This window comes from Phyllostomus discolor, chromosome X, assembly GCF_004126475.2.
Source record: "Phyllostomus discolor isolate MPI-MPIP mPhyDis1 chromosome X, mPhyDis1.pri.v3, whole genome shotgun sequence".
NCBI classification, from domain to species: Eukaryota; Metazoa; Chordata; class Mammalia; order Chiroptera; family Phyllostomidae; genus Phyllostomus; species Phyllostomus discolor.
In genome coordinates this window covers 85,046,418-85,057,905 of record NC_050198.1, presented here as the reverse complement: position 1 = coordinate 85,057,905, position 11,488 = coordinate 85,046,418, and the positions used below count along the sequence as shown (strand labels likewise).

General features: G+C 39.6%; 1 pseudogene; it reads left to right on the top strand.

Moving 5' to 3' along the window:
* The first annotated feature begins 10,752 nt into the window (after positions 1–10,752).
* On the top strand, positions 10,753–11,264 carry LOC114505486 (annotated as a pseudogene).
* The last annotated feature ends 224 nt before the right edge of the window (positions 11,265–11,488 follow it).

Here is an 11,488-nt window from a genome sequence, read left to right as displayed (position 1 = left end):
GTTCCAATTATCAATATATGTTTAACATCCATATTTAGGATGAATTAGGAAGTATTATTAACTGGCCTGCAAATACCTTAAAAAAATTATTAGAACCATTTTTCAGGACCTGGTATATTAGATGTCTACTCTAGGAACACACACTAAGACATTCATCTCATATACATTACCTTGTAGAATTTGTATATAGGAAATATAGATAAAAATAGATAACAGGTGTGATTTAGATTGCACTCTAGCCTGATCCAAAGAAATAGATAAATCACCCATCAAAGACACAGATGAAGAAAATCTTTATCAGGTAACAAAGACCTAGAGAGTATAGTGGGTCTGTCCTGGGTGTGCACTTGGCTGTTTGTCTTGTTTCACTCACACCTTGATAAATCATATTTTCCAAATGGTGACAAAAGTATCACCAATACTGTGGCTCAAGTAATATAATCACTTTGCCAGAAAATTTAGCATTGTTGGATCAAACCCAAGAACAGATGATGGCATAATTTCCAGTCAGGAAAAACAACTATAACAAAACCGTCTAAGCCCTAACATTTAAGTAGTTTGTTCTCTGAACACAATAACCAACAGACCAACTTAGCACGTGGTAATCAGAAGGAATATCTGCTTAAGTAGAGTCTGGCATTCACCTTGCTGGTGCTAGTCTAACTGGTTCTTTACTCCTTCTCAGCATGTTGGAGTATTCCACTACCCCATGCCCCTATGCTGTTGTGGGGGCATGTGACTCATTCTAGCCAATGAATAGTGAGATGAAGTGACACATTTCATGACTGGGGCATTTTATTTTCAGTGTGAGACTCTTCACTTTCTCTTCCTCCTACCACAGTGATTGAGGAAACATATGTAGACATGTACATGTCATAAAATCAGACTAGCAGGTATCACTGAGTCACCACATGAACGAAAGCTGCCTCAGATTGTCACCTGTATTTACAATGGACTTCATAAGAGTAAGAAATTAAATGTTGTTGCAGTCAGCCACTGAGATTTTTGCATTGCTCGTTAACACAGAATAATTAATATAGTGTCCCTTGGCCAAAAGGAATCTGTTAAATAGCCTAGCAGGTAAAGAGGCAGAATGGTCAATTAAGAATCAGTTCCTGAGTACCTCTTATGCACCTGAGAGTGCTAGGTGCAGATACAATGCAAAGATGTTTGAAATATATTGCAACTCTAATTGTCTCTGTGGTCCTCTTTGATTCCTGCTCTTTCTACTGGGAATGTCACTTCCCCTCTCCAGTTCCTTGTTTTGCTAGCTCTTACTCAACCTTCATGTACAAGGATTATGACACTATTTCCTGAATCCTTTCCTGCTCTCCCAAATCTGAGTTAGGTGCCTCTCCAGTGGGCTCCCACAGCTTCCTGGGCCTCCTTCACCATACCACTTATCATGCTGTAATAATACAATTATCTTTTTAGCCATCTGTCACCTCCACCACATGGCTAGGGACTGTCTTGTCCACCTTTGGAATCTAGTACCTCATCAAGATCCTGGCACAGAGTAGACTGACAATATGTTTTTGAATGAAACAAATACAACATCTCATTGTAATATGGCAATCTGTGAATGAAAAAGCTTGGTGGGTTGTTGGAGCACCAATGGAATGGGCCTGACCAAGTAGAAGTGGCATGTGAGAAACTGGCTTATAAGGATGGTTGGAGACTGGGATGAGGTGTGACAGGGGAGGGTCTTGATAGGCTTAACTGATACATTTTTATTTTTTTTCCTACTGGAAATCAAGGAAGCCATTGAAAAATTTAGCACTGGGAATAGAGTGGCATGTGTGATGTTTAATGACCATTACTCTGGTATTGGTAAGTGGGATGAACTGAAGGAGGGAGTTACTGGGGTTATCCCACCCAGCTAGTGATCATTCAAGCAAGAGAAAGTGAGAGCCCGGGCTAGGTTTGAGATGGTGGGACTGGAGAAGAATAGATGGTGATAGAACATTTTGTCATCATTAACAGGAGCCTGGAAAAATCGCCTCACGATGCCTTCTCTGATCACTGCAGTCTGTTTTTCAAATCAAGTTAAAATGCACATCAAGATGATCTTAAAGGGAAAATAAGTCAGATATCAGGATGATTGAGGGTGGCTACAGAAGAGTGGTTGCAAGGGAAGCCAGTCTCTCATTACTTTACCGTCTTTACAAACCTCAGGTAATTTTTATTTTTCTATATCAGGGATTTATTCCTTCTCCCAGCACTCTTTTTACATGAGTTCCAGCAAGGTTGGGCTTCCAAAGTCACCTGCCCATTTGACCTTAAGGTAGGGGTGATTCTTCTGACTTGACAACAATCCATGTGTGTGTCTGTGTTAGCACTCTCACAGCAATAACATGTAGAAATAAAGGTTGTTATAGATAAAGTCCCTCATTTGACAGATATCCTGAATTGTTGCTTAACACACACTCATGTGCACATGTACAAACATGCATACATATAGATATGTGCACCCTTAGAGATGAAGAGTGAGTGAGTTAAATGAGTTGGCCCAAATTAGAGAAGCCACACAATATAGAAAGAGGGGGAATGCTAGTTTCTTTGCATAAATTAATGACAATCTTACAGCAATGACACTTAAAATAAGCTAATGTGAGCCCTGGCTGGTGTAGCTCAGTGGATTGAGTGTGGGCCTGGGAATCAAAGGGTCACCAGTGTGATTCCCAGTCAGGGCACATGCCTGGGTTACAGGCCAGGTCCCCAGTAGGTGGCACACAAGGAGCAACCACACATTGATGTTTCTCTCCCTCTCTCCTTCCCATCTCCTCTCTCTAAAAATAAATAAAATCTTAAAAAAATCCTAGTTCTTAAAAAAATAAGCTAATGTGTCCAGAATAAACATGTAAACATGAATAGGAATATAAAATAATACAATCAATTGGCATGTAGACATAATTTTCTCATTGGATATTATATGGAACTCATTAGGATGAGGCATTTAAAAGAACAGACCACAGTCAGACCTGGTCCCAGTCACCACTCGCTAGCTGTATAGACTTTAACCTCTCTACACTCCAGATTCCTTATATGTTGAATGAGGTAATAATACTACTAATTCCATAGTTTGTTAATAAAGATTGAGGTAATAGATACAAACATGCTGATATATGCTAGTGTTCAATACATAATAACTATTGTTCTTTAAATGCAAATGAAAGGCTGTATGTCCCTTTTTAGTCATAAAAGTTTTTCCACTGTCCAGATGACAGACCATCACAATGGAGTCAGAGGATGATGATGGAAGTGCTTAATGCAAGAAACCAGAGAGGAGATGATTCTTCACTGAGGTATGGATGACCTATAACCTTTATCATGCTCACCTATGTCTGAGGATTTTTATAATAATTGATTGGTACTGGCTGACCATCTATAATAACTTAGGTTATTATAAAGCTACTGTGGACCTGATTGTGAAACTATGTTCAAAAGGCTTTTCTTCCTTAGTTGTCTATCTTCTTGCCCTAGTTCAGGACTTATAATACCTGAGAGGCTACTGTTCAAAAAATTACTCATTTTTACTCTGATGTATTCTTAAAAGTGTGGACTCTGAAAACAGATTACTTGGACTCAAATTTGGAGATAGTATTTGGTAACTATGTTTTCTTAGACAATTTATTTAACCTCTCTGTACCTTGATTTCCTCATCTGTAAAATGGCCACAATAATAGTACCTCCCTCATAGGATTGTTGTGAGCATTAAATGAGACAATCTCTGTACTACTTTTCATTATTATCTTTCTACTTACTGTCTATGTACTGTCTCCCCAACTAGGTTGTAGTATATCATTGAAGGCAGGTACTGGGTCCTATAGACATCTGTTGTTGATCATGAAGAAACCTGAAGTAATAGTTTTCCTTAATGCATTGTTTTTGAAAGATCTCTGCAACTGACATGAGGTGGGTTTTAGTTGACACTTTCTATTTAGACTGAAAGTAGGTCAATAAAATGGGTCACCTGCCACCCTAGTTTTATTTATAAAAAACCCCAGACACATATAATAATGGGTGTCTTAACTATAACTTATAATTCAATGTATGGCATGAAGTTTTTACCTTTGTTTTAAAGAAATTCCAAGAGGTGTAAGTGTGTTTAGCAAAGTAAAGGATTTCTGCTATGAGTGTGATATTGCATAGTACTTTTAGTTTTGCTTCCTAAAGAAACTGTCTTTTTTCTGGAGAGCATGTAATTGGCTACAGATGGATACAACCTGATTTGTTGCCTAGTGACGGCCAACAGAAGTCACCCTCTGGTGAACTGCAAGTCTGCTTGCCATTACAGTTTCACACAAAATGGCTTTGTAGCAGTGTTTGATAAAAGCAATACAGGGCTCCTTCACCTCAAACAATTACCTTGGGGAAGTCCTACATTCTGAACCTCTGGTTTCTTCTGGGTTCCCTAGGACTACCACTAAGATTTAGGATATGATAAGAAAGAGTCCAGTGGCTCCAATGAAGCCCCTTAGTTACGTGGTATCACCCTCTAAAATCTGGGTTTTTCAGAAATTCTGGGGGGAACTGATTATTCTGTACACTCCCTCAAGATTTCTTAACTGCTTCAAGGGTCTGGATGCAGTTTGAGTCTACTCAATAATTAACCCTTATCCTTCAGGCTTTTTGAGTGCCTTAACTCTCCATATACCTAGTATTAGTTTCCTAGGTCTACTGAAACAAGTACCACAAACAAGGTGGCTTAAAACAACAGAAATTTAATTTTTTTCACAGTCTAGAGGCTAGAAGTCTGAAATTAAAGTGTTCACAGGGTCATGCTCCCTCTGAAAACTCTGAAGGATTCCTTCCTTATCTCTTACTAACTTCTGGTGGGTTGCCAGCAATTTCTGGGGTTCCTTGGATTGTAGATATACCACTCCAATCCTCTATTATCACATGGCACTCTTCCTGTGTTTTCTTATTGTTTTCCCTCTATATGTGTTTGTCTCTCTGTCCAAATTTCTCCATTTTATAAGGACATATTGTTACAGAAAAGCGACTCCAGCGTCGGAGTTTGCGAAGTGGAGTTTTATTCATGCATGCGGACAAAAAAGAGATCGTCTCCAAATTCTGTGCTCCAAGCTTAGGCGGGGGCTTGCTTATATTCTTGCTGCAAGGGCGGGAGGAGGAGGGGGGAGGAGTGCAGTTGCTGGCAGGAAGCCGTTTTACAGAAGCAGAATGCGGGGGTTAGCGTGTGGCCTTGAGATAACTGCTATCTGAGAATGGCCACTGCTCAGTATGTCCTGAACTGCTATCTGAGAATGGTTACTGCACAGTATGTCCTGTCACAATACAAAGTCATATTGGATTATGGATCCTACTAATAACCTCATTTTAACTGGATTACCTGTATAAAGATCCTGTTCCAAATAAGGTCACATTCTGAGTTACTGGAGATTAAAACTTTAACATATTTATAAATGGTAATGGGAAAATACAATAAATTAAACTTAAACATATTATTTAGAGGGAAAATATTTAATGCATAACTTACCTGTTTGTTGTTGTTTTGGTTTAGTTTTTTAATCTCATCAGATTTCAGTCCCCTAATCCTTCCATGTTTTCCTAGTCAATTACTCCCTTTTTGTTTGCAATTCCTTTCCTATCCAGAGCAGACCAGACATCATTCAATGACTCCCTACCTTGTTATATTTCCATTCCACTTCCCCAGAAAAACCTCAATTGTGGGTCAATACAACTGCATCTGCCTTAGTTCTGACTTCTTATTCTAGGGCTGCTGAACACTGCCTCCACCAGAGTTTTAGACTAATGACACAAACATGTATCTCCTTCTGGTTTTTCTTTGTTGTATTGTTTTTAAAGTAATATCATAACAATTTAATTGTACTAAAGTGCTGCAAAAATAAAAGCAAACATCTCTCAAATCCCTCCACTCAGAGATAATCACTATTGTCAACTGACGGCCTCAGTGCCAATTTAATGCCAGCAGGAATCAACAATTTTGGGTGTGGCAAAAAAACCCCACACCTTTATTCTGTGCAAACAGCTCAATTATGATACAGCAGGGCTGTGGAACAGCATGGCTGTGACATGGCTCTCTGGCAAGGCCCCTTCAGGGAAACATGGTATTCAGTCTTACGTAGAAAGGTAAAGTGTACTCTCCAAACCAGAGGAGAGCTGACTTATGTAGAAGGAAGTACCTTTTTTGTTCCTGATTGGTCTGTTCTCATGCAAATGAGGACTCCAAATCCTCATAGTTTAATTGGTCTGAAAAAGCACTGTTCTGATTGGTAGGAATGGAGCCACTCTGATTGGTCAGTGAGGATGCTAATAAGGAAATATCTGTGCAGCTCCAATTGGATGGGGAAAGTCTCAGTCTTGTTGGTTGAAATACAATTCCAGGAATTCCTTTATAAGGGTTGGCTCAAACTGCGAAAACACTGTGCAGGCAGACAGTTCAGTGTGGGAGGTAGGCAGTTCAGTGCAGGCTTCACCTTAAAGTATGTCTTGTGTTAGAAGCCCCTATTTATCAATGGATTCTAGGTTCTGTCGATACATTTGAGCCCAGCTGGTCACCAGGAACCCTTCTCAACAGGTACATTCATTCTTGGGGTCAACACTATTCATGGAAGGACATTTGAGCTGTTTGCATTTAGGCTTTTTTTTTTTTGTATTATGGCTCATTTTTCAGGTGGATGGTTTTCATAGTCACCATGATTGTGAGGCTTCTGGATTTTAAGGCTCAGTCAAGCTAGGAAGAAGGGGATGGGAATAGTCCAGGTTAAAAAGCCATAAACCCTTCTGCTCTTACTGAGATTCAGCAGTTTTTACTGAATAAAAAACTACAGTTTTACTGAAGATTGTTGCAGGTCTTTGGTTAATTTCCAGAGTCATAAAACACGACAATTTCTGCTGGTGTTTTTGTTGCTTTTTATGGAAGATCAGTTTTATGGAGGTCTTCACCCTACCATTCCAAACTTCCCACTACTATCTAAGCCTTTTGTATTTCTTCATTTTTAAGAAATATGGGGGCCACTTAGCAAGGAACTGTGGGCCTCCTCTAGCAGCTGAAAGGGACCCCCAGCTGAGAGCCAGCAAGAAAGTTCTAAAACCACAAAGGAATTCTGTCAACAGCCACTTAGCTTGGAAGAGGACCCTGAGCCTCAGATAAAAATTGCAGCCTGGCATAGACCTAGAGCAGAGCACCCAACTAATATGTTCTCAGACTCCTGACCCTTGTCCTTTTTATCCCTAGCATGCTCCTTTCCTGGCCAAAGCCCCAGTTCAGGACCCCTTATTTCATGGAGTTAGTTTTCACAAATATCTTTTAAGGATCCATGGAAACCATAAGTCTTTCATTCTTTAAAAATATTTTTATCTTCACTCAAGGACATGTTTTTTCATTGCTTTTATAGAAAGAAGGAAGAGAGAGAAACATCAATGTGGAGAGAATCATCATCGATTGGTTGCTTCCCATATGTGCCCAGAATTGGGATCAGTGCCCAGACCAGGGATCTGTGCCTGCACCAAGGATCATATGCATCTGGACCAGGGATAGAACCCACAACCTAGGTATGTGCCCTGACTGAGAATCAAACCCACAGCTTTTCAGTTACAGGACAATGCTCCAACCAACTGAGCCACACTGTCTAGGGCAGAAGTCTTTCATTCTTGATAGTTGTTGGGAATTGGTTAGATGGTGAGGAAAGAATTTTTTTCAGAATAGCACCTAATATCCCCCACCTGAATATTAGTGGCCCCACATAATTTACAGAGGTCTGGAGAAATTACTGTAGTTAAGGGATCATTGTTCCTCAGCATCACTCAAGGACTATAGAGATTTTAGCAGCCATTTCCACACTATTCTAAGAACCTGACATAGATATTGAGGGACATAAACAACTCTAAACAGTCCACAACCCCAGTCACACTCTGCTTTTTGTTCTGAAATCCAACAGTAACCCCTGCAATGTCTCAAATTCTTAAAAGCTCACTGGACAGATGAAGACTTCTTTTACTAATCAGCAGCCATATGTAGCTAGTGATAATCCATCCCAATTAATCTCACAATCATAAGGACCATTGCCTTCTTTCCCAGCAGAATACATCTTGCATTCATGAATACTGTATATGAGACAGCATCATTCTGGCCAGGAAAGGTATAGAAAGAACTCCAGAACATTCAAATTTTGCCAGCCTTCCACAATTGGACATGTTCATGGACTTGAATTATGGAAATTCTCAGTTGTTGAACATTAATCGTTCATCTCCAGCAAATCATGTCCAAAAAAGTGTCATTTCAAAATGTAAGGTGCTTCTTCTGCGACACGTACCCATATCTAATTTGTGCTGAGTAAAATATACCCTGGTACTAGGCTTCTCCTTCTATTCAGTGGGTTCTGATAGTTCTAAGGCAAAGATAGCATGACTCAGATGTTTATATTTGATAGACTGAAGTCTAGGAGGAGGGAGGAAGGTCTGAGATTTGTTTTCTTACCTCCTTATCTGAATCTGCTGGTAGACTGCTACATTTAAGATGTATATGGAACAGTGATTTTCAATTGGTAGATCACAATTATTTTTAAAACATAAAATACCTGACCTCTTTTCACTTAGATTGTCAAATAAAAAATGACAACAGCCAACACAATAATAGTTGTCTGGTGTGAATGAATCAAAATTATACCTATTTTTTGTGAGATAGGCAGAAAACAACAATCTTTTGGTGTGTCACAGAATTTTAGTAATTAGTTTATATGTGCCATGAGATGGAAAAGGTTGAAAATCAATGGTATAGAGAATTGAATTAAATATACAGTGCCAGCCTACTACTGGCAACAGGGCTCCAGGACTTTACAGAGAAGTCCATTGTTGTAGTCCTGGGTCAGAACACACCACAACCACCATAAACCACTACTCCTTCTTTTACCCAGGCCAATGTGGTCCACAACAAGACCTACATTGAGCATTTCCAGCCTCAGTGTGAGTGGTTCTGAGATCAGAAGCCAAGAAGCTAAAGCTTTTTATTTTAGTATTACAGTATATCCATTATGTTTTAAAGTGGTCTTTAGAATGAACAAGGCAGAAATATTTGTTATGGGTGGCAGTTTCCCTGCCTCAACTGAAGCAGAAGCAAAAGCAGTAAGTGAACATATGTCCAAATAGTACTCTAACCAAGAAGCAGGAGAAGTGGACAGCCATCCCCATGTTGCCCATCCTAGTTCTTGCCATACACTTGAATCCCAGTTTTGAACTCCAACCAGCCTGGGGACTTTCCAATGTCAAATGACTACCCTCTTAGACTTTTTTACCCATTAAGTTTCCAGACTCATCCAAAACAGTTTCTAGCAAGGACTGGAGTGAGAAATGTGTCAGGAGTGAGGAGTAGTGAGGCAATTTTTTGTTTTTTTTTAAAGATTTTATTTATTTATTTTTAGAGAAGGAAGGGAGGGGGAGAGAGACAGAGAGAGAGAGAGAGAGAGAGAGAGAGAGAGAGAGAGAGACCAATGTGCGGTTGCTGGGGCTCATGGCCTGCAACCCAGGAATGTACCCTGGCTGGGAATCGAACCTGGGACACTTTGGTTCCCAGCCCGCGTGAATCCACTGAGCTATGCCAGTCAGGGTGTGAGGCAAGTTTTGATGCCAGTTCTAGAGGAACTTCATATTAGGTGAGAATACAAGTCATGGATTTAGATGCAAAGACATGAGACAGGGGGCCTGTTATAGGCACCAGGCACAAGGCTAGTGCTTGCCCAAGAAACAAAACATGAACCTGGCCACTGATTGGGACTAGAAGAGGATCTACCACAGAATACAATCGACAAGACTAGGGCAGAAATGCCTGGGATGAAAGTCAGGCAACCTGGCTACCAACCTTGATTCTCCCACATACTGTACTTTGTGCACATGATTATGGACCTCCCTTAGTTCATTTGTAAAATAAAGAATTTCACTTATGTCAATCTCTGGAGCCTCAAGCTACCACAGAGCTGTCCTTCTCAAATTCAAATGTGTACTTGAATCATCAGGGCACCTTGTTAAAATGCAAGTTCTAATTCAGTAGGTCTGGAGTAGGGGCTTCAGACTAATAAGCTCCCAGGTGATGCTGATGCTGCTGGTCCCTGAGCCATTCTTTAAGTAACAAGCAAGCATGGAGGACTACAAAATAGCTCAAGGGCTCTCTTTGTTGGTGTGTATGGAAGGCCAGTGGCAGGATTTTAATCACCATACCCCTTCCCAGCTTTAGCCAGAGCAGCTGGCCTATGATTTATTTTGTATAGTAGGGTTCCACCTAAGGTTCTTTTTAAAAAGTAAAAGGAGTCCTTTCATTTATTTTTTTAAAGATCTTGTAATGATTTAAAGACAATCATTGGGTTACAGCCCTTTTGAGTGAAGAGATAATTTAAGAGATATTTTTATTGTGGAAATTTTCAGTCATACACCAAATTCTAATGAAAAGTATAAGAAACTCGCACACCCACTACCCAACATCGACAAGTACCAACATTTTGTCAACCTCATTTCATATCCAACTGATGGGAACTTAAAAAAATCAGGGCAGCTCTAGTTCTGGTGTCTAGCCACAGGCTCTGTTGGATAAAACAACTTCTATGATGACTGACTCAATATTCATTTCTGCTTTAATGAGCCTGAGTTTGGACAAAATGAAGTGCAACTTCTGTTTTCTTTTTCTTTTCTTTTCCTTTTTTAGTTTATTTTTGTTGCTGGTGGTGGTCTCTGTCTTTGGACTTCTGAAGGACAGATTCCCAGAATTAAACAGCCACCATGTTGAGCAAAAAGGTAAAGACAAAGACCACCAAGAAGTGCCGTCAACAAACAATATCCAAGAAAAGTGTTTGCCAGGTTGAACTAGCCACAGATTTAGGAGATCAAAGAGGCCTTCAACATGATGGATCAGAATAGAGATGGTTTTTCAGACAAAGAATATTTGCATTATATGCTTACTTCTCTAGGGAAGTATCAAGCTTGATGCATACCTCAGTGCCATGAGGAATGAGGTCCTAGGGTTCATAAATTTTACCTTTCTACTCATGGTGTTTGGTGAAAATTTAAATGGCACAGATCCAGAAGACGTCATTAGAAATGTTTTTGCTTGCTTTGATGAAGAAGCAACAGGCACCATTTAAGATTATCTGAGCTGCTGACAACAATGGGAAATCAGTTTACAGATGAGGAAGTAGATGAACTATAAGGAGACTATTGACAAAAAGGGAAATTTCAATTTCTCTGAGTTCATGCACATCCTTAAACATGGAACAAAAGACAAAAATCATTGAAAGAACTTTAGCTAAAAGATTCTAATCACTATCTTACTCTATTTTATTTCCTACTTACCCCACCCTTATACTATGTGTTAAATGTGGCTTATTTTTACAGCTTTGCCCTTTTGTTTGGATGCATTTATTCCAGATATTTCTGCCACTCAGCACTTGTCTAATGACACTGGAAATGGGGGTTGATGTTGTAAACTGTATTAAAAAAGAGATTGCAAATAAAAATC